Below are 24,406 nucleotides of genomic sequence, written 5' to 3'. Positions count from 1 at the left end.
CCGATGCGGGCTTTGCGGTGGCTGAGAAAAGCGACGGTATAATGGTATACTCGCTCTCCGCATCCTATGGCGGCGAGGCCATCTAGGATGGTTTCGTGTTCTATATTATCAAATGCTTTTTCCACGTCAAGGGCTAGGAGTATGTTGTTGTTGCTGCCCGGTTGTGGGTTGAGGACCTCTTCATTGAGGAAGAGGAAGACATCCTGTGCTGACATGCCTTTCCGAAATCCGTACATGCAATTGGGGTGTAGTCCATGTTCTTCCATGTGTTGTTCTATTCGACTGAGTACAATTCGTTCAAGAAGCTTGCCCAGGCAAGACTTCAGCGAGATCGGTCGTAATTGATCGAGCCTGCGCGGTTTTCCCGGCTTGGGTATAAGGTCTATGTGAGCTGTAGTCCATTCCTCGGGTAATGCTCCGCCCGGTGTCCATATTTCTTCGTTCAGCTGCTTTGTAAAGGCTCGCAGGGTTTCATCACTTAGGTTTCTCAAGATGGCGTTAGTGATCCCGTCGGGACCCGGTGGCGTGTTTTTCTTGAAGCTCTATGCTGCTGCGTATACCTCCGCATACGTGATGGGTGCATCAAGTATCTCGTTCGGAGGTCCCGGATATCGAGGGTATGGTTTCGGATGCCCGGTCCAGATTCCCATGTATGTTTGCTGTAGTTCCTGTAAGAGTTCATCCTGGGTTCCCGGATATTCGCCAACGAGATTTTGCAGGGTTGTGTTTGTTTCTGTTTTCGTATTTGAAGGATCGATGATGCTTCGGAGTATGTTCCACGTCTTTTTGGTGCTTAGCGTGCCTTTAAGCGAATCGCAGAACGTGCGCCAATTGTCCCTGTGAACCTTCAGGGCATAATTGCTGGCCTGTTTTGTGACGTTTGATATCCTAAGTCTAAGTTTGCGATTTAGCTTCTGTTTGCGCCATCTTTTTGTGAGGCCTCTGCATGCTTCCCATAAGTTTATCAGATGGTTGTCGATTGCCGGCGTGTCGGTATCTGTTCGGTACACTTTAGTGTTGGCGTCATATAGTTCTTTGATGCGTTGGGCCCACTCCTTGATAGTGGTCAACCGGTCTTGTTGTTCCGGGAAGGGCGGACTTGTATCCAAATCGAGCTGTTGCCTCTCCCTAAACTTAGACCAATTTGTAATTTTGGCTTTTCCTAGGGGTCGGCGTAGTTTGTCCGAGGCGCTGGTGATTTCGATAATGTAGTGGTCACTACCCAGCGAGTCGCCTAGGACCCTCCAGCTTCTTCCCACGGTATCGTTGGTGATGGTGCGATCAGGGGTCGTGTCCCTGCTGGCGCTTTTTCCTATTCGGGTAGGCGTACCTGGTACAGTAATTAGAGTGTATTTGTGGCGCTCTATGGCTTCTAGGAGCTTGGTTCCCTTGGTGTCTGCTTTCGAGTAGCCCCATGTGCTGTGCTTTGCATTGAAATCTCCGGTTATAATTAGGCGATCGTGGTGTTCCAGCATTCCCTGTAGGTGCCGGAACAATGACGCGAAGTCAGCCTTTCTGTCGCGGGGGGGACTGTATACGTTGCATACGACTTGTTTAGGTCTTCCCTTCTTGACAGGCCATATCGTGGTGATGAGATGTGGGATTTCCTCACCGGGAAGCACTGTGAGGGTTGTTGCCAAATCTTTGCGGACTAGCGTGCACTGTAAAAAATTTCCGTAATTTTACGGTCAAACCTGCCGTAAAAATTACGTAGACCGTTCAGTTTCATGAAAAACGGCGGAATTCTACGTAAAAAAACGGACGTGAGCTCTGTTTTTTGAAATACGGAGAACCGTCCGTAATTTCATGTGGAGGGCAACTGAGCATGTTAAGAGCGAAAAATCAACACGCAACGAATATAAAGAAAAGACACCACCCACGTTTACCAGCAGTTACATAATATCACCATAAGTAACGCTGCTTGAACATTATTCATAGGCGAATCGTAGTACGCACGCACAAACGGAAGAGGTTTCAGCGGTGGCGCTGCTTACCACCCTTCATCGCTTCTACACGACGGGTTGCATTTCTCCGCCTCAACAGTATAGAGTGGACAGCGGCTGGAAATGGCGGTGTGCGGTGGTGGTATGCCTGTTGCATTTGGGATTTCACTGAAAGAATAAGAAGGAATCGACGATGGACTGCTACGCAAGTAAGTGATTTAAGTGTCCTTTTTTGTTGTTGGTGCACGTCGCGCGTGCGAAATGCACCGAGATGGCCGGTGACGGGCTCAACTGTGTTGTGTGAGCATGCCCTGTCAATGCCCTGTAACGACATTCCCGCTTGGCCATGAGGATTGATAAAGCCGCGGCATTGCGAGACTGTGATAAACGGTGTAGCATTTGTTGTGCTGATTGCATATAGAGCACATTGAGGCGCGTAGGCAACATCAGCGAAGATGTCGTCTGTAGCAGTTCGTTATCGGCTGTATGTGCCAGCTGGTTTACTGACGTTGGCATTCCAGTTTTGCAATGTGTTGTGATGTGTTCTTGGCATTCCAAAATAAAGTGCAGTTAGTGTTCCCCTTAGCAATCTCTCACGGCGCGGTGTAACACTATGTTAGCCGTATTCGGCGACGCATTGCATCACAGCGGAATTCTATTTTTCCTTAAGCTTAGGACGCAGTGTGCTTGGCGTGCATAATCGCTGTGTTCATATGCGTAATTGAAAGACTGCTTCTGGAATCGAAAGTCTGCTTGTGTATGAAGACCTCATAGAGCATGTTGCATGCGATGCTTCTACATCACAATGAATGGACGGTGTAGCGTGCTTGCTGCCGTAACCTCGTGCGATCTGCAGTGTTACGTAACACTGGTGTAACACGGTGCCTTGGAACACTTTGGGATCGAGCCCGAGCAATCGTGCGCGATCGCACTTGAAAGTGTCCGCGTGGATACCCACTAAGGGTCGCTGGAGAAGAAATTGATTATTTTGCTAGCTGGTAATCGGCATCAGATGTCTCGCGAATTTTTGTTTTTGTTTTGTTTTTACTTCAGACAGCTACCAGGCTGACTATCAACGTTCTGACGCAATACGTCAGCATTTAACGTAATCTGGGAGTGGATTGCCACGTAAATTTTGCCCATCTGCGGCCATAATTGTAAAGCAAGTGCATGTGATAAGTAATTTTTAACGTAACCTTGACACAGAATAGCGGTGCCCAAAAGTGTGTAATGGACATCCGAAATTACAAATGTTCCAAACTGGTATAAGAAAATCAAAAGATGTGTCAACACTGATGTTAAAGGCTGGTTCTAATACTGACTGTCTCTAGTTGCGTAGACTAATTTTCAGCATATAGGCATCAATACAATAATTATTCTAAAATACATGTTGTGAGTTATGTAGAGCAAAATGTCTGCTGTTTTGCCGAATAGAAGGTGCTTCATGAAGTCTTTTTTTAAATGAGCTGAATGATACAATTGAAGACACCAAACAATACCACAGCAATCGGTAATTCGGTGACAAGCTTATGTGCAAGAGTATTTGTATATGAAAATGTTTTTGCTTTACTGTGGATGACCGTCTGAAAATACCTGATATTTGCTTCAATTGCAGCTATTGCACCACTGAAGGATGTCTGTGTGCCGGTTTGTGCTCAGTTTCTCAGCCAGTGGGCCTGAGAAAGTGTGCCACAGCAGTCTGTCGAGTAGTGCTCTTTGTTCTGGTAAGCTGTGCCATTCTATTGTATATCTGTCTTGCATATGCAGTCTTAATAGACAGTGATTGCAAATGTTGGTGGAATGACGAGGCCTATGCAAGTAGAGTAATTTTTGCAGATGCATTCAAAGGATAATAGATGATTTGTTTTCCTGTGGCAACAAATTGGTTCAGTATGAGCACGTCGACTTGAAAGGGATATTGTTTCGTACCTGACTTGGTTGCACATATGAGTGGTGTTTAAAAAACACTTATAGTGCCAGAGTTTAAGATTTGAGGCAACAGATAAAACATGCACCAATAAAATAACTGTTTGTCTAGTGTTGGCTTAATGAGTATGCAACAACACCGCACACTGATCGTTAGCACTGTCATGCATGGGCTCCATGGTAACTAAGATTAGCCACGAATAAGCTCACTGTGAGCTAGTGTTGAGCTAACTATAACAGGTGAGTATGCGATGATGTAATTAAGTGCAACATTAGAAGGCAATGTAACAATGTAAAATTATAGCCTGAGCTCACAGCTGTGTTGCGTGGTCAGGCGACCAAAAGATATGAATATTTAAAAGGGAACGAACAGTGCTACTGCCAGTATGAAGTGACAGTGTTGTACACAGCAACATATTCCCTTTGTCCTGTCTGTAGCCCTGTTCGGTTCCCTTCTAAACATGCACCAAGCAGCCCAATTCAGAACGTTCGGCAGGTTGATCTGAATACTTCAATTTGCCAAGCAGGTTAAGTGATGGCCGCTAGCATAATGGGAGCTATTCTGAAAGTTATGTCTGCTATGAAAATGTGTCATGAAGATACTTCACTGCTAAAAATTTGGTGTACAACTGCACAAAGCAGCATCAATAGCTATGTTGCTCCCCCATGTTGTGTCAAGGGTCTGTGCATGTTTTGTAAGATAATCCTTGAGTCGTCGGCCGGTTTGTCCTACATAATTGCGGCTGCAGGACAGTGGGATATTGTAAACAGCACCAACCGTAGTGGTGCTGTTTATGAACAACTCCAGCACATACTTTTTGATGTAAACTTCACGTGTTGCCCTGGTCCGGTTAACATTTTGTACATGCCCAGATTGCTTGGCACTGAAAATAAAAAGGTAGTTTCAACTCTCTGAGCAATTTGCTTGAATTGATGGTTGCCTTTGTGTACAGATTGCATAACAGTCATAGGCCTTGGCTTTCTCGAAGTTGTCTGACCTGAGACGTCAACTACGTTCAACTCCATTAAATGCTTCTTGGCAATGCATGCTAAAAGGCAGTGCGAACGCACTGTTAAAAGCAAACATTGTACTTGGTTATGGAAGCTACCCTCCACGTCGGGGTGGTACCAAAGGTTAAATGTGCTCTCTGGTGTTCCTGTAGAAACAACATGCTTCAGTGTTCAGGTGCACCAATAGAAAAGTTAAAAACACCTTTGAGTGCAAGGAATAGCTCCAGCTCAATGCTCACCACAGAAAATCTTCAGGCCCAGATAGTGGAGCTTGCCTTTCAGTAGTATTGCTTACTTGAACATGCGTGGCACTTTGTAGGAGACATTAAAAAGTTGCTCAACCACTTTAATTGCGACTTTTCACTGCCGAGAACACTGTCAGCTAGTCGTAAAACACTAGCTGCTGTAAGAACCAGCGTAGTAAAGGTATTCTGCTTCATTGGAAACTTTTTACCATATATGACGTGAAGTAAGGCTACTAAATGGGTTGAGTGATTTGTTTTCTGTCTTCTTTACAGTGCTAGATGAGCTCATGGAAGGGGGAAAACTACATTTCAATAGATGAAGTGCCAACAGAGAAAGCACAGTCAGAAAGAACAAAGACAGGACAAGGTGCTACTTGCAACTGTTTATTGAGGTCAAAAGCACTGAATATATAGCCATGAAGAGAGGGGGAAGAAAAAAAAATACGCACTGATTATGTGAACGCGCATGTGCAAAAATATGTAAGATGTATATGAAGGGAATCATAAGATTAACCAAAATCAAAAATTTATCTAAAAACATGCGTTCATTTCTGTAAATAGTCGGAGACGGGGTGTCGACACAGGTGTCCCCTCTTTTCTTAGGCTGGTTGGCCTCCAAAAGTTCACGTGCCACAGTGTCATTGCTTTTAAACGTGATTGTTGTATCAGGAAGCCTTGCTTCACGTACTTGCTTATTCTCATTCTCACATGCCTTGCAATGAAGCAGCAAGTTTGAGCCATAACCATTTTTGAGTGAAAGCTTGTGCTCCTGCAGGCGTTCATTAATACATTGGCCAGTTTGTCCGGTTTACTCCTTCCCACACTTCAGCGGTATGCAGTATACGACCCCTTCTCCGTACTTCACAAAAGGGTTTGTGTGTTTACTAGAACACTCTACTTTCTTAGTCATCATATCCAATCAGATGGCACAAAGTAGCAAGTTTTTGGGGCTCGGAAGAAACCACAGGAATTTTGTATTTCACGATGACATGTTTAAGATTATGCGCTGCTTTGTGAGAATACGGTATCACCACTGGTTTAGCTTTCTTTTCCAATGTTTGACCTTCTTCACTGCTTCAGTTTCTTTCTTTTTGCACCTTTTTCAACAACGCCTCTGAAACTTTGCTCAAAACCAAACAAGGAAAGGCAGCTTTCTTCAACTTCAAAATCTGTTCGTCAAAGGTTTTGTGTGCCTTATGACAGCACAATTTTTAAGGGTAAATTCAAGGCACATAGTGGCAATCGCACGTTTAACAGTCTTGGAGTGCATAGACTTATACTGCAACAATTAATTGCAGGGTCGGTATACCGACCTCATGCCTGCAAGGAATTTCTGCCTCATCCAGTGGCGATACCGTATTCTCACGAAGTGGCGCGTAATCTTAAACACGTCGCCGCTAAATATAAAATTCCTGTAGTTTTTGCTGCGCCCCGAAAGCTTGCTACTTCGTGCCTCCTGATTGGATCTCATGACTCTAAAAGTAGAGTGTTCTATTAAACATACAAATCCTTTTGTGAAGTGTGAAGAAGCGGTCGTATACTGTGGAAGTGTGGGAAAGAGTATATCGGACAAACTGGCTCATGTATCAGCGAACACCTGTGGGAGCACAAGCTTTCGCTGAAAAATAGTTATGGCTCAAACTTGCCACTTCATTGCAAGGCCTGCAGGAATGAGAATAAGCAAGTATGTGAAGCAAGGCTTCAGGATACAACGATCGTGCTTAAAAGCAAATACACTGTGGCACGTGAACTGTTGGAGGCCAACCAGATTAAGAATAGAGGGGATGCCTGTGTCAGCATGCCTGTGTCTGAATATTTACACAAATGAATGCATGTTTATAGATAAGTTTTAGATTTTGGCTAATCTTATGATTCCCTTCATCTTCTGTGTTCTCGCGCGTGCACCTTCACACAAGCAATGCTTCTGTTTTTTTCTTCCCCTTCTCCCCATGGCTATATATTCAGCTGCTTTTGACCTCAATAAACAGTTGCAAGTAGCACCTTGTCCTGTCTTTGTTCTTTCTTACAGTGTTGTCTCTGTTGGCGCTTCATCTTCTGAAAGCCCTTCACCAAGTAGCCCCACAACGTGTTCTACTGGAAAACTACCACTAGACAGTGATCTTCCATTTCTTGACCTCATTGTTTTCTTTGGTGAGTGTCATGTGCACTGCATCTATGCCCTGTCTTTTAAGGAGGGAATTCTGCCTTTCACATCAGTGCACTGTTCGACTGAAGCTCTGTCACAGAAGCACGAAATAGCATCCTCAACAAGTCGAGAACTTCTATACCTAGGTCTAACATTGGCCTACAGTGGTGTGACCACTGTTAGATCACATTCAGAAGGTCAGCCATAGTCTCAAAATCTGTGTTCAAAAAGGTGAATCAGACCAGGCCTTGACGCAAAGTAGCAAGAGGCACATGCAGCAGTTCAACTGTGTGGTTGTTTACAACATCCCGCTGTCCTGCAGCTGCAACTAGGCAGGACAAATAGGCCTAATATTTGTTTGTGTGTGTGTGTGTGTGTGTGTGTGAGCACGCGCGCGCGCAATTAACCAAAAGTCTTAGCCTGCGCTCGTGTTGTTTGGCCTACTGTCTTTTCATGTTGTCACCAAGTAATCAGTCGGTGTCACATTCTTATAGAATTTGCAGTTATGAGATTCATGCTTTGGAACATGATCAGAAGCTACCAAATGGATGACATAATCCATCTACATGTGTTGGTGTAGATAAATGTGTCTGTGCAGTAGGGGTAGGGGTAGGGCATCATATGTGCTTGTTTAGCACTTACGTATGCACTTTTGTTTCCAGAGCTTGTGACACAGTGATTCAAACTATGTCTGTGAAAACAGTGCTGCACGTTGCAAGGAAATGTTACAACACTTGAAGGTGAAGCTCGGTGTTGTGAGAGGTTATAGAAACTTGCTTTTTGCAAGTTTCTAGAGCATTTTTTAAAGATGCTTAACTCCCGCGTGCATCGCGTTCATGACTCGCATGAAACTGTCAACAAGTATGTCCTTTATGCCATCCGTTTCTAAAGATTACATGAATATAATTAACCCTTTGAGGGTCGATCTTTTTCGCCATATTCGACCGCCCAGGGCCGATTTTTTTTATTGCAGATTCCAATTCTTAGGGACTTATTTCGAAAAAAATTTACCGTAATTTTTCTAGGGTGTCCGTAAAGCCAGAAAAAAATTATTTTGCGTTGGTATACTATATGTACTCTTTATTCATGAATAACAATAATAAAAACGGAAATAAACCTATAAGAGTAAAAAATTTGTTACATTGTTATAGTTCAAGGCTTTGAAAATGTGCACATGAGAATACTTTGCAAGACTCAAATGTTCCTGCTCTTACACTAATACATACTATTATGAGCAATATCTAAGGGAACACAGGAACGCGTAGAAAGCACCCTCAGACCCAGCTATATGGGTGATACGCAGCGGCCACCATCAGAAACAAAGTGGAAAGGGGGACGCTGTTGTAACAATTGTTCACACTCCCGCCATGCGTCTGCAAAGTGCGGAATTTCACATCGCCAGCAGACAGCGATAACACTGTTCGATATTGCGTCACTGGTAACCTTTTGCGTCGAATCATTACAAAAGATAGCACTGTTCCGAACTTCTATATTGATTTGTGGTAAATCTTCTAAACCGGGAAAAAATTGTCTTTATGGGTGAGTTCAAAATAAATTTATTGGCGCTTGCTGAATATTAAAAAGATATTGAAGCAAATGAAATAAGGCAATAGCGTTATTGCAGCTTATCCTCGTCCTTTGCTTTGTTCGTTGGTGTCCTAATAATGCGTCATGCCGCCGTCGACTTAACGACGGCCTCCATTCTTTGAGGCAAAGATGCGTAGACAGCCTCGATGAATGCGGTATCACGCTGAAGGCGGGCTTCCACTCATGTTCTATTGCTTCCCATAGTTGGTCGGAGTTCGCCAGTTCTAGTGAGCTCTTCGAAAGGTTCACTTTCATACGGCCCCAAACGTGCTCTATAATGTTCATGTCGGCACCCTTCGCACACCACTGAAGTTGCATTACCCCTCGCTCTTCCAAAAGGCGCGCCACGTCCTTCGATGTGTGAACGGGAGACAAGTCCTGCTGGAAAAAATAACACCCATCCGGGTGCGGCCTGTTCAACACATAGGGGATCATCTGGTGCTCGAGCAGAGTGCAATACGCAGCACTGGTGAACCTCCCATCAATTCTCACCAGTGGGCCTAGGCCTGCGTGGGAAATCGCCCCCCAGACGTTCACAGACACGTGTCCACTGGCGGCCACCTCCTGGATATTCTGCGGACTAAAGCGTGTGTTAGCGGTCCGCCACACTCTTTTTCATTGGTCCCAACGGCTCGAGAATGTGAACTCATCAGAGAAAACTACATACTTCTACTTACTCTCACTCCAGCTGCGGTGTTCATAGCGAACCTCAGGCGAGCCGCTTTGTTGGCTGCGGTGAGCAGAGGTTTCTCTGCGGCGATGTGACTTTGCAGTCCTGCTTCTCTAAGCCTTTGTCGTACCGTGCTGTCGCTCAGTTGTTCAAGCCAAGAGCACCTCGAACGTCTTTTGCACTTTGAAATGGCTTGTCGCTGATGGCAGCCACGATGCAAAGGTCTTGGTCGTTCGTTGTTGATCGAGGTCGTGTGCAGTGCGGTGCATCGTTTATGCGTCCTGCGTCTCGGTAAGCCTGGATAATCCGGTTGACCGTTTTCAATGGGCGGCTTGTCACGAGAGCAATATTGCGCTGCGTATAACCTCTTTTAGACATTTCTATTATATCTTCCCGCTCTTTAAGAGGCACTTGAGGCATCTTGAGGCTACAAATTCGGAGTTGACTGCTCTGCGTGGGCCACTGCAGTGTGCGACGTGAATTTTTTCTGAACGAACTTCGTGCAACAGTCGCATGAGAGACAGTTTGTCAATGTTCTTCTTTTTAAAATTTTTCTTTATTCTATTCCTCTGTCGTCATTGGTTCGAGCGTCGCCGCTGTTCAAGGTGCCACTGACAACCGAGTGCGTCGATTCAAATAAAGAATTGGTTTGAAATACAGGGCAAACTTCTCGGGGTACTATCAAGCGGTTGCACGAACAAAAAAAGAGAATGAAAGAAAAGAAAGTGAAACGGTGTAGGTCACTGGCGACGATCACCGTCTTATCGGCTGTTGGACGATCCATGATGTAAGCTGCTCCTTTGTAGAAATGCCAGCGTGGTGGGAGTGCCAACAGTTAGTGGAAGAGCGCTCTCCTTACCCCCTTCGTTTTTCACAGTGCCATCTGTGTATCGCTCCGAGTCTGTTTCAAGGCTGTTTGCCATGCGTTCTTGTGTTCCCTTTCATATTGCTTATGATAGTATATCCATAGCGTAATCGAACTGTGTAGGTGCACGCACTCAAGAAAACTGTGCGGTTGTGTGCCCATCAAAAAATCAAAACGTGTGACAAACTTCCACTAATCTTCATCTTATCGCCAACCAGATGCAATTAGTTTTCGCGAGTCTAAAAAAAAAAAGAAAAGGAGCAACAGAAGCGCATGCACGGCAGCAACCTTCCTATGCGCACCCCTGCAAGCACTAAATGAGCGAGAAACAAGCAGTAGCCTTTTCAGCGATTAGTAACGAGATAGTTATCAGTTTTGCAAGCGCAAGAAGCCGAAACGGCCTGCGAAAACAAAACCCAAACCGCCACCCGCCCGCGCGCATGCCAATGCGCTAGCGGTAGTACATAGACGCGCAGGAGCAAACTAGCTCTAAAACAAACCATGCAACGAAAACTGAGAGAGCGAGGCGTGCTAAAGAAATTCCCTGTATTTCCACATAATGGCAGCACATGACAGAAAAGAAAAGGTTAGGAAATTGTCGCGCTTTTTAAACCTACAGACAGCGCCGTAAATATACGGCATTGACCATTTTTGTACTTCGCGGTGCGGTATATTTACGTCATTGACCCTCGAAGGGTTAAGGAGTCATGCTCCTTGAAACAATTTATCATAACAACATTGCAAAATGCCACCTGAGGGTCTCGCATCTCTTACATCTGCTGTTTTGCACATCATAATTTAATAAAACTGCATTTAGTAGCTGCTCAGCACAGGCCCCATTTTGTTTTATCACACTTTGTCTTTTCTCCCCCTGCCCCAGGTCTTATTTCAACAACTGCTATCTGCAGGCCGTCATAAAATTGCTTCAACATTGTTGACAGATTCCAATATTTTTTTCGAACCATTCTCTCACGTGATCTAAAGAAAATTAACTTGATTAGCCTGACATGAAGATGAATTTGAAATAATTTATTTATTGTACTTGCTTGGTAGCACTGAACTGTTTCTTTAATCAATATAATACTTACAATTCACCTTTGTGTTGCTGGGTACCCGTAGAGATATGGTTAGTTATTCACCAGAAAGGATCCCAAATTTTCCACCTTCTTAGTGTAGGTTAGACACTCACTTGTTGCACTTCACAAAGAGCAACTTGTGGTTGCTAGGAAAGAAAAGTTCACTGAGAATTTTCATGCATCCAATTTGATTCTGTGTACTAGCATGTTTGTATTAGCATGTATTTCGTGGAGTTGAGGCTCCATAAAAGTACATTCTGTCATTCAATGTCTGTGACATGGTTAAGCAGGTTGACCATATCTAATTAGAACTTCCTATGTTCTCGGGCACTTGTTTGCAACTTAAATTATGTGGTTTGGTGCTGTCAGTGTAAGCCTAATGTCGTTTCTTGTTCTCCCAGGAAGGACGCAAGCATTGCAAGGAGCCATTTGACCTGCCGCCACACTAATATTGTATTTGGTAAGGTCTATTACAGATATTATTTCGTGTAGTATGTGCTGTAATTGTGTACAATGTGTTCAAAACTTCAGTAGGTGGGCTGTTCGACAACAGGTGTTTACAAATTAATAATTATAAGAGATGTTCAAGGTCATTAGTGATACAATTGCTGCTCACTGCTGAATTTTTTTCCAAATTAAATGATGAGCCATCCAGCAAGTGCGGCTCTCCTGGCTAATTATACAAACTTTCAAATACGGTTAATTTTTTTATCACAAGTGTACAGCAGTCGGGGACAATTGTTCACAGCGACAATTTCATAATATTTACTTACATGCAAAAGTGAGTCAAATGTCAGGTGTACTTATGAAGTTTTGTGAAACAAGTTCATCATCATATTGCTTACTTCATTGAAAAGTTTGTCGCGGAATTCTCACTTCTATGAACAGATCAACAGTTGTCAAACGATGGTCGTCTCTATAGCCAATGTTTGGGCAAGAGCCTTGTCTTCACAGCACTAACAAGAGACTTCTTTGCCATGCAGCTTGAGCTGATCAGTATGAAGAGATTACATAGGATAGGAGCACAAAGCATTAGTGGGCCTCTTCGATTATCAGTCCTTGACAGTCCTGGACTGCTTAGCACTGCTGTCCCGCATTCGATTTTTTCAATCAGCTTCCGAAGCCCCATCCACCAGTCCGAGGGCAGCCAGTATCGCATTCGTTTTACCAGAAGTCACAGACTCTGCGTACTCTCGGAGCTGTCAGCAGATATTTGTTCAGACATATGCAAGTAGCTACCAGACGGCGGCTGTCTTAAAAAGATGCATGGGGCTTGACGCCATGTTTTAAAAGAGGCTGTGTGTTTATGTGTACTTTGCGCGTTCCAGACAGAAAATATCATGCACTCAGCTATTGCTTCCGTTAAACCGATGCTTTGTGTGCCATAATGCGAGGTTTTCATGAGTGGTCGAATTGCTGCAACCTTAGTCCTTGTGTTTTTTTAGGGCAAAGCACAGTGATCAGGTGCAAATGCTTGCTTTTCTTGATGTGTTTCGTTAAATCTGTCATGCTCATTGCTATATGCATAGTAAACAGGTAGATTTCGCTGTTCAGATGAGTGAAACTGGTGGACGAGGAAACATATCATATTGCATGTAGATATTTAATGCTGGTAGCTGGCGTCGCATACAGGGTGTTTCACGTAACTTGAGCCAAACGTTGAAAATATGCAAATGCCACGTAACTGCACAGAACCAAGGTAATGTTGTTTGCCCTCGCTTCGAGATACTCATTTTTTTTTATTTTGCCAGGTTAAATCATTAGTATTATGTAATTAATCAACTTCTCAAATATTATGATTAATACATGCTACATAAAAGTGTTTTTCCTAGCGTGAAAGAAGCCTGCAAATACACACTAAATACACACATTCGCAGCACTTTGCGTGTAATTGCAAATACACACTAAATACACACATTCGCAGCACTTTGCGTGTATTCGCAAGCTTCTTTCTCGAAAAAACACTTCTACGCAGCATGTTTCGGACAACAGAAAGCTGTATGGGGAGCTTTTCATGTTGCTTTACAATTTTCTCGTGGACACTTCTAATCTAATTATAATATTTGAAAAGTTGATTAATTAATGAAGATAAAATATTTATTGTGGTGGAATGAAAAAATATCTAAGTATCTCCAAGTTACAGCAAACAATGTTACCTTGGTTCTGTCGAGCTACGTCACATTTGCATATTTTTATTGTTTGGCTCAAGTTACATGGGACAACCTGTATAATCAGAGCTTCACCAATTGCCGTTGACATGTGTGCCGATTCCTTCTGTTACCCAAATTCGAAATTTTGCTTTTGGATGTGCAGGATTAGTAGACAGTGTAGACGCGCTTTGTCCTAGACACACGTCAGGCCTTTAGTAGACGGTTTCACGAGCTTAGAGAATATCGGCCTGTGCTTTGTGGGTGAACAGTGATGTGGCACAACCGTGTTTTTGCTTATTTTTGTGTGGCAATGACACTTAAATTTTACAGGAAATGAATGAGCTGGCTTGAATACAGCGGTTAAGGGGCCCGAAGAGCGAGAGCACGATGTAAACTGAGCTTTGTTGACATGTTCAATGTGCTCAGGCTGCGATTCCATTATGCAAGCTTTATGGTTGTGTCGGCGGCATGGCCTCTGAGACTGCACCATTTTGATGACCACGCTACTGAATTTGCTGGGTAGGGCGCTATCTTCAAGTAGCTAAAAGCACGAGGTCACGGGATTGAATCCCGTCCACGGTGGCCGCATATCAATGGGGGCAAAATATGAAAACACCCATGTACTTAGATCTAGGTGCACATTAACGAACCCCAGGTGGTCGAAATTTCCGGAGTCCTCTACTACGGCTTGCCTCGTAATCAGAAAGTGGATTTGGCACGTAAAACCCCATAATTTAAATAGCTAATAGCAGACAACAGCAGCCAGGAGAGCGACTTCCAATCACGGTGCTTTCAAAAAAAACCTTGGACAGTCCCAGGCAGCGGGATCACATGACTGTGATGTGCCCTTCTGTCAATGCAAGCCAGACCAGAAGCCGCAGGTGGTTTGCGGACAGTCTGGGACTGCATAATCGAAGGGGCACAGTGCTCTCACATACATTATGTCCACTGCGGGACGAAGGCCTTTCCTAGTAATCTGTAAATATATATGGCTTGCGCCAATTGACTCCATCCTATGCTTGCATATTTACAAATTTCGTCATGGTGCCTAGTTCTTTACCGTCCTCATCAGCGCGTTTTTTAAAATTTATCATGCATCATTTTTTGTCGTTCTGTTGCTTGTTGAGCAAGCCTTCATTCTCAAGCTCCATTTTTATCATGTCAGGTTTCAGTCTCTTAGGTTAGTTTTAGCACAATGCAATGATGGTACCTTTATGTGACTTAAGTCTTCTAAACAATTTATAGTCTTTAAATTTTTTTCTACTGATCCAGGACTCCTGTGACTAATTGCCTTAAGTAACATACTTCATTGCCTTCTTGCCCTAGAAAATATAACCGGTGCCTTCTTGCGGGCCTTTAAAGTGGCAACATGTGTACTGCGGACAGTAGGGCATGTTCAGATAAATTCAACTGGACATGCCTGGCGATCACTTTTAATTTTGATTTAAAAATTTATTTTGCTGCCCGAGCCTGGCGACAATAAAAATAACCTAAGTTTTCCAAGAAAAAAAAAGGGGTCTCTGCAAAAAACTATATAGAATTACCTGTTTAGTTAAAAGCATTTTCCCTGGATTTTACCGAATCTGCATTTTGAATAGATCCTTAAGGAAATAGTGTTGTCGCTGCGGTTTTAAAAATATTTTGTACCAGACTGCAGGCCAATAGCATTAATTCCAACTAATTATCACAGAGTATCCCCACTATGGTATAAAGAAGAAAAATTTTGGAAAGAAACATTGCATAAATTTACCAAAGTTTTTTTTCTTTGCATTTACTAATAGCACGGAATTTGGCCATCCTGTTGCCATGAGTCGTAGAAATTTGAGCAAATAGCTCTGTCCTCATTGGCTCTCAAAATCCACGGGAAGTGCTCATGTTTAGGCACGTTAATGAATTACTCTACTTTAAATTTTTTTAGGAGAGGCTTGATTCATTTCAGAAATTTCCCAAATTAAGCACATTCACATGAAGCAATGCAATCTGGAAAAATATGTTGCATTATTTGTTTCGTTATGGGATTGCAAGTCAAGAAACGGACAGAATAAACAGTACTGCCTGCCAGAGCCATGTATGGGGTCCAGGCATAATTGCAGGCTTCGTTACAAAAAGGGCAAATTTTTCGGTGAACACAGTGCAATATTATAACTTTTTATGAAGATGGGAAGGGTGTGTTGATGCATTCATGACCGTAACTTTCAATTTTCACTGCTTGAGTAAAAAGAATATTACACATTGATACTTCTTCCGTGACACAAACCATATCCGAAAGGGGCTGACAGCTGTTGTGACACAGTTGTGGTGCAAGCATGGTTTTTTTGTATTGTTGCTATTGTTGCTATTCTACCAGCCTATCAGCTGGACAATATCTTTGGCTTGCTTGTTCTGGGTCGGAAGTAAACAACATGCATGGTTTGCGCTTGCTTCAAGAGTACTTCATTGTTTTGGGAAACAGTAAAATCTGCAAGGTTGTTTAATGGAGCAATGGAGCAGTGAAAGTTGAAAGCTATGGTCTGCAGTATGTGGCCATGGCAGCTCTACCTAAATATGGGAGATGTAATCTCCGAATGTCATAATGTGCACGTGACATCCAAGCAAACCATCAATTGACTTGGGTCCTTTCTATCTGAAGCGTTTTATGCTATAAGGCTACGAATGAATATATACCAACATGGCTGAGTCTGAACCATTTCTTTTGACAAGAGCACTTGTAGTGACAGTTGTGAATACGAAATCATTGTTTATCTGAAAAACAATAGTGATGATGATAGTAAATAATTGAACAGCCTTAATTGATTGGTGTTTCTTTCTTTCCAGGCAAAGCCGAAAGCCTCTGCAAGCAGCCAGTCATTCCAAGTCTCAACCAATCCTTCCTCCAGTCAGCTAATTTCTAGTGTCCATGCGGAGAGGACTTGCGCAAGAGTGGACACTGGACACTAAAAAGGCGACAAGGACAGACGTAAACTTCCAACCGGTGTTCATTACAAAAAGGTATGTATATGTACTCTTGCACACTTGATCATAATCTGTTACAATCGTGCAAGTCAACATGGCCATCACAAATAAACGAGCGCACCAAGGCCTAAGGCGGCTTCCTGCATACAGACCCCAAATAATCAAATTCTTTAACAGTCAGTGCTATAGGGATGGCTTGCTAACGCAGTTGCATTCTACAATAGCCGCTGCCTCAATGATGAGTCTAGTGTTTTCTTTCACATTGCTTGCTATTATTTCTGTTTTTTCAAACAGCCGATGACATTTGCATTGGGAGCAATGGATTCCAAAGAAACCTTCGTTCCCTTTTTGTACTTTCCGATTATGTTCCTGTAGTCTCAAGTTTAGGGAACTTCCCATTTGTCCCACGTAACGCTGCCCGCAGGAAAGAGGTATGCTATACACTATTCCTCTTGAGCATTTGATGAAACCCTTTCTCTGCACAATGTTTCATGATTTTGATTGTCTGCTGACAGGGCTGGTTTTGGCACATAACTTAGATAGCTTGCGGGGCGCGGAAGAAATGACCAAGACTGCAGTCCTTTGGCCTATTTTCTTTAGTTACACCTATGTGATACTGTTCGCAGGAATCTAGCAGTCATCCCATACATTCACGTTATCTTGCATAAACTAAAGAAAATAGGCGAAAGGGCGGGAGTTTCGGTCGTTTTTCTCGCACCCAACAAGTTATCTCAGTTATGTGCCAAAACCAGCCCTGTCAGCAGACAATCAATTTCATGCAACATTGCTCACAGAAAAGGTTTTGTCGAAATGCTCAGGGGGAGCAGTGAATAGCACACCTCTTTTCTGTGGGCAGCGTTACGTGGGACAAACGGGAAGGTGCCTAAATATGAGACTACAGGAACATAACACAAAAGTACAAAAGGGAGAGAGGATTTCCTTGGAATCCACAACTCCCAATGCAAATGTCATGCACTCTGAAAAAACAGAAATAATAGCAAGCAATGCACAAGAAAGCACTAGGCCCATCATTGAGGGGGCAGATAACGCATAAGGAAACTGCATTAGCAAATTATCCCTAGCGTTGACATTAAAGAATTTGCATACCTGGGGTCTGTATGTGGGAGGCCGCCTTAGGATGTGGGGCGGCCTTAGTGGGCTCTTGTAACTGATTAGGATCAAGTGCACAAGAGTATATATACATGCCTTTTCGTAATAAACACCAATTGGAAGTTCGCACCTGTTCTTGTCACCTTTTTAGTGTCCCGCGTTCACTCTTGCGCTGGTCACTTCAGCATAGAATACCAACTAGCCCGGTCTCACCCTGCTTTTTTCAGTAAAGCAGAATAAACACAGGTTTTTTCAGATTCAAGTGGCATGTTGTTTCTCGAACACAAATCTGTGTGTATGCTGTGTACATGTTGGGTGTAGAACCCAAGTGCAACATGACAACACTGACACGAAGAATAAGCGGTGTAGAAAACAATGACACTAGGAGGAAACATGCAAACACAGCACATTCTGTGTGGTGTATTTCCTGTGTGCTATGATTTCTGCCCCATTTCCAGCTATATCTTAAATGATGTTGCAAGTTATCCACGTTGTAATGTACGACTTGGGTGGTTCATTGCCGAAAATAACTTATACCAATGAACGAAACAATTTGGCTCGAGAACACAAGCATTCCAGTCCCCGTTTCTTCATTACCAAAGTACGGTCATGTACTATAATCACAAGTACGGGGCTCAATTTACAGCATTTCCGTTTTACGGAACTCACCGTTTTTCTTATTTGCAAAATACGGTCAATTCTGTGATCACAACTACGGAGCTCACCGTTTTCCATTTAACGGAAATAATTTTTACGGCCTGTCCGTTCTACGGAAACACCGTTTTCCATTTAACGGAAACATTTTTACGGCCTGTCCGTTTTACGGAAACACCATTTTCCATTTAACGGAAATATTTTTTACGGCCTCTCCGTTTTACGGAAACACCGTTTTTCATTAACGGAAAAGTGTCCGGCAACGTTTTACCTGCAACTTTGACCGTAAACTGAAGAAATTTTTTTTACAGTGTGGCCACCCTACGGTAGCTGCGGTCGTACTGTATTTTATACCCCATAATTGGCTTCGGTTGCTCTCCCGCCTCTTGCAGGCAGATAATATCCGGGGGTACTAGCGCCGCCTGTACGTATAGCGAGAGATAGATAGATAGATAGATAGATAGTACTTTTATTCATGTCAATTCTCGTACACCAAAATCAGGCCTACCAAAGCCTCACCAAGGGCTTGAGTGGCAGCGCCTGGCAGACAGCGAACATTAGCAAAACAAAGGAAAATAGAGATGGTTGCAACGAACTCGACAAACAAACAAAACAAAAAAGAAAAATTTAACAACTCATAGAGACAGATATAGAAACATAATCACAACAGCAAAAGGATGACAGTAATGCGAAATTAAGAGAGTAACACTCGATTAAATCATTATGGGGCAGGAAGTAATGCGGAGACATACCGCAAAATTTTTTTCAGGGTGTATTTTGTTCTCATACGGAATACACTAGGTGGCATACTATTGAAACAGGCAGGTACGTAGTATTGACGCGTGCGCTTTCCGTATCGGGTTGAGGAGCGAGGAATGCAGTAACGGTATTTAGGTCTTAAATCACGTGCAGGAGCATATGGAATGGTGAACTGACTGTACCAGAAATGTTTAAGCACAATAGTTTCTGTTAATAGAGCGTTAAAATTTGGAAGCTTTAATCTTCTAAAAATATCAATGTTATTACCAATGGGCAGGTCGTAGGCAATATTCTTTAAAAGTAAACGTAGAAGCGAATTCACCCTGCGCTGCCAACGAACCGTGCAGTGACCATAAATAGTGATTCCGTATCTAAGCACACTATAAGCTAGAGCGTGTGTAACACATTTACGGACAGAAAAAGGCATAAAATATCTAATATTATACAGGACACAAGATACAGCGCGAAGCCTTTGACAAACAAAAGAAAGGTGCGAGTTCCAAGACAGATCACTGTCGAAGATCAGGCCAAGATATTTGACCGAATACGCATATTTTACTTCTACACAGTTACAATGAGAACAGGAGGAAGTGTGCAAATAAACAGGATGACTCAACTCAATTTTTTTTAAAGGGTTATGAAAACATATAAGTTGCGTTTTAGAAGTATTAACATTGATAAGGTTAGACTTAAACCAGTCCATGGCTTTAATAGCTGCCATCTGTAATGCGGTAACAGCATCAGTGTATTTCTTTACGCGCGCAACAATGACAGTGTCGTCGGCATACTGAAACAATGAAACAGGCACATTGACAGCAAGATCATTAACGTATAGATTGAATAACAAAGGACTCAATATAGAACCTTGTGGGACTCCGGAAGTAATTGCCGTGAAATCGCTATGGAATATTGAAATTGACACATACTGGCGCCTATCTTGTAAAAAGTTAGTAAGTAAGTGTAGAAACGAACCTCGAAATCCCAATGTAGAAAGTTTATCAAGCAGAAGAACGTGGCAGATACTATCAAAGGCCTTGCTTACGTCAAGAAAAAGAGAGCATACGACTTCATTCTTATCAAAAGCTGAATTTAGTGTGTCAGAGAATTCTTCAAGAAGATCTGTTGTTCCTTTTCCTGGTATGAAGCCATACTGACAAGGTGATAGAACATTGTGCGTATTCAAAAAATTAGTCATGGTAAGTAACAGATGCTTTTCAAAAATTTGGCCAATGCATGGTAGAATAGAGATAGGTCGATAATTGCTCATCATGTTTCTGGAGCCACCCTTATACAAAGGTATAACTTTAGCAGTTTTCATTGAAGTCGGTATTATACCTCTGGAAATGATACTATTAAGCATAACTAGTAGGACACCCTTAATCGCTTCAAAATTTCTGCACAATTCAGAAACAGTGAGGCCGTCATGACCAGGAGACTTGCTACGTTTAAGACTGAAAAGTATACACCTTAAATCACTTTCGGTAATGTCAGGAAGGAAAGCAGATTCCATCACACTGGGAGGCATAGGACAGTCATTAGGCGGGGTACGAGATGCACCAGAGACCAGAGAAAATAGTTTGTTAAAGTCATTCGCAATGCTCTGTCCATCTTTATGGAAATGAGATATGAAATATGTATCATTATAGATAGCAGCGCTCATTCCTTTCAGGTTATTCACCAATGACCATGTTTTCTTGCTGTTAAAACGTGCGTCGTTAAACTGAGACCTAAAGTGATTGCGCTTGGCCACACGGATCATGGCATTAACTCGGTTTCGTTCATGTTTAAACTGCAGTCGTAGTTCAGAACAGTTTGGAGCACGTCTTGATCGAGCCCAGAGCAGATCTTTCTCTTTGATGGCTTCCAGTATTACGGGTGACATCCACTTATTGTCTAAATTTCGTTGCTTAACGGTCACCATGCGTGAAGATTCGGCTTTGTGTGAACGAAAAACCTCGACGAAACTGTCATATAAGTCTGCAGGGGACACATTGTCAATAAAAGAAGCCCAATCGTACTTTGCTATTCTTTCATCGAAACGCTTATAATCAAGTACTGATACGCTTTGGTGGCTGCGCAAAGGTGCAGGGTGGCTGGAACCATCCGTTAACGAGCAGCAGACGAAATAGTGATCTGCAAGCTTGAGTTCAACAACAGCAGACCGCACCAACAGGTTTTGAGAACGCACGTTTATGTGGTCGATGCAAGACGAGACTAGCTGCCCAGATAAGTAGTCCTCACGTGTAGGGCTGTGGATTCTAGTCTCTAGTCCCCACTTTGATAAAGTGTCAAGATAATCTGCGACCGTTGGTACAGTTGGGCGTAGAATATCGATATTCATATCCCCGATAATGCACACGTGGTCTTCACTGGAAAACGAAGATATTGCAGAATCAAGCTCAGCTAAAAAGATTCGACCGTTACAACACGGAGGGCGGTAAATTGCGAGTAGAATCAACGACAACCAAGGTGTACTTAGGCGGAGCGCAACTACTTCTGCTTGAGTAAATGGAATACTAATTTCGGAAACGGACCAAGAATCTTTAACAAAAACTGCGATTCCTCCTCCTGTTCGTTGTAGACGAGTATAAGAATGTAATTGGTAACCTGGCAGCGAGAAATTTGGTAACACATCTGACGAAACGTTCACTTCCGTGAGAGCAACAACGTCAAAATTTGAATGAAAAGGGTGAATCAGCGCACAAAAATGGTCCCAATGCTTCCGTATACTGCGAATATTAACGTGAGTAAACTGAAATGAATTGCCTGTGTGATGCTGAAAGAACTTCTGGACTTCAGAAAAATTAGAACACTTCACGAAACCAATGTCAGACATGGTTATGTTAGTTTTTCAAGATCAGAAAGCTTGTTGACACGAATGAGAGGCGCGCCTTCGGACTGTTTTGCAAGGATCTTCCCATTTTTGGTCCAGATGAACTCAAAACCCTTTTCTTTGCCACGAGACCTTGCTAGACGGAACAACTCGCGATTAGCCCGAGACAGGTTATCGTTGAAAAACAGCCGAGGAGACTGATCGTCATGCACCAAATCACGAAGGCCCTTCCGGGCCCCGAGCCATTTCTGCTTAACAGTAACTGAGCGTGTTTGCACTAGAATTGGTGGAATATAGTCGCCTCTGGATGGCAGCCGATGCACTGCCGAGATATCTGCTTGTTGAAAATCGGTTATGTTTAGCTTGCCTGCCAAAGTACTTAAGAAAGAGTGTAAGTTTTCGTCAGATTTGACAGGAAGGCCGTGAATCTCGAAGTTACATCTTCTGCCATATTGTTCGAGGTCATTTATTTCCCCACTCATCCTGTCAATCACCTGTGTCTGGGAAGCTACTGTTGAAGAGAGCGATTGAACTTGTGAGCGAAGGTCTGCAAGCTCATTCTGATGAGTGGTCACTGTAGCAAGCACCGAGTCATACTTCGACGAAAGGAAATCAATAGCGGACCGTATGTCCTCGACTGCCGAAGCAACCTTTTCACTAGCTTCCCTGACCACCAATAGTTCCTCGATTTTCACCATCAGTGTTGAAACAGTTGTAGTCAAACAATCTAGTTTCATATTCAGAGCAGACAGTTGCTGTGAGAATGAACTATCACCTGGGTTGGATGCCTCGTCTGGTTGCTTAACCGAATCAACCTTGCATGAAGGACACTTCCACGTTTCACGTGTGACTGTACTCATCTTCTTGTAGGCGCTATCAGAAACTGACGAGCAGTTTTTCCCCAGGTGGAATTCGCCCTCACAGGTAGAACAACTCATAAATCTTCCATCTCTCGGTATGGCTTTTGAGCAAGAAGTACATAAAGAAGGCATGGTGCAGTCAGCGGCAAAACCCAAAAACTGATGAATTACAACAGGTGTAATCAACACTCACCTGCCAAAAACGAAGCAAACGTTTAGTCTAGGACAAAGGTTTGCCGCTGACTGCAACGTTCCACGAAGTTGACGGCCTTTAAATAGTCGGTGATCGACGCCAGGGGGGCATTAATGGCAGGTCCAGAGCCAATGAAGTCAAGGATGGCTTGCTACGTCGAAACTGCAGCTTCCCCGAGATCCGCATGCGTAGATCAGTCACCAGGAACAGTTGCGAAGAAGATAGCCATTGAAGATACGGGCGGTTTTCCAGCCGATACGGTCCCACAGCTTGCGAAGCCTGCCAAAAACGAAGCAAACGTTTAGTCTAGGACAAAGGTTTGCCGCTGCGTGCTTGCTTTTAATGTACCTACAGTTCCAAGACCAGATCGTGATGCTTTCGGTTTCCATTTGAGGTTTACGGGCCATGATGGGACTTATAGGGCATTGTGCTGTCTGTATCGGAAGTTAGCATGCTACCGTCATCTGTCTGAGAGGGCATTTTGCTACTTTTTCGTTTACGCTTGGGTTCCTTGGTTAGGGATTCGTTAATGTATTTCTTTAATTCTTGGAATTCCGCAGAAAACTCTTGAAATTGTTGCTGTATTTGTTGTATTATTTGTTGTTGTGATTGTTGCAGTGCTTGTTGCAATTGGTCCTGGGTTGCCAGGTTGCTCTCAGACGGGAGTGCGCCTGAGGCTGCTTTGGCTGTGTTGTTTGGGGGGAGGGGAGCAGTTGTGTTTGTAGTGTCGGATGTCCGGTGAGAGTGCATAGCTGTGGCAATTGAAATTGTGGCGATCGCTCACAGGTCGCAGCGTGTGCCGATTCAAGCATAACTACTCTTTTCATTAAAGTTTCGATTTTGTGCGCGTAGTCAATTAGACGCTGTTTTTGCTCTCTATTTTCCTCAATGACTCTCTGGTATTCTGGATTTTGTGTGATCGGTGTGGATGTGTTTCGTGGCTTGGGAGAGACGACTTCCGCCCAGCTTAACTCGTGTGAAGAAAGCTTCTGCTTCCTTGCCGGAGGCGACGGGTTCCTTTTGGGTGTCGGTGGTGCCCGATGCTCGCGGCTCGCTGACCGGGAACGGGAACTGGATTGCGAGCGGGAGCGTTCCTCGGTATTGACCGGCCGGCCACGAGTGTCCGCCCTGTAGGTCTCTTCTTCGTCTTCCGAGGCGAACCATCGTGGGGCTTTCGACTTCGTCGGCGCTGATGATGGTGTGGGTCGGGGTCGAACCGGTTTGAGTCGCTGCTTGCACGAATGGTCACCGGTTGGGTGGGCCTCCCCGCACGAGGCGCAGTTTATCTCGCATTTGTGTCCATAGGTTGGATTAATCAGTCCGCACAATCTACAGATGGGTCTGTCTGGGTTTGGGCACACGTCGGTACGGTGGCCCTTTTCCCTGCAGATCTTGCAGACTTGGAGCGTCGGTCTAAATGGAGAGC

The 24,406-nt window shown here is 43.6% G+C and overlaps 1 protein-coding gene and 1 long non-coding RNA gene across 4 annotated transcripts in view; both read left to right on the top strand.

The window, feature by feature from the left end:
- LOC135911672 (endothelin-converting enzyme 1-like) overlaps nucleotides 1-24,406 on the top strand; it is a 181,356-nt gene that overhangs the window by 85,561 nt on the left and 71,389 nt on the right. The gene's annotated exons all lie outside the window — the stretch shown is intronic.
- LOC135921094 (uncharacterized) lies at nucleotides 6,870-16,715 on the top strand. The gene is made up of 3 exons (XR_010570450.2): nucleotides 6,870-7,276; nucleotides 11,871-11,929; nucleotides 16,434-16,715. It is a non-coding gene; the product is annotated as an uncharacterized lncRNA (long non-coding RNA).

This window comes from Dermacentor albipictus, chromosome 2 (genome assembly GCF_038994185.2).
Source record: "Dermacentor albipictus isolate Rhodes 1998 colony chromosome 2, USDA_Dalb.pri_finalv2, whole genome shotgun sequence".
In the NCBI taxonomy this organism is placed as follows: Eukaryota; Metazoa; Arthropoda; class Arachnida; order Ixodida; family Ixodidae; genus Dermacentor; species Dermacentor albipictus.
Note: the sequence above shows the minus strand (reverse complement) of the source record. Positions and strands in the feature narration are given on the sequence as shown.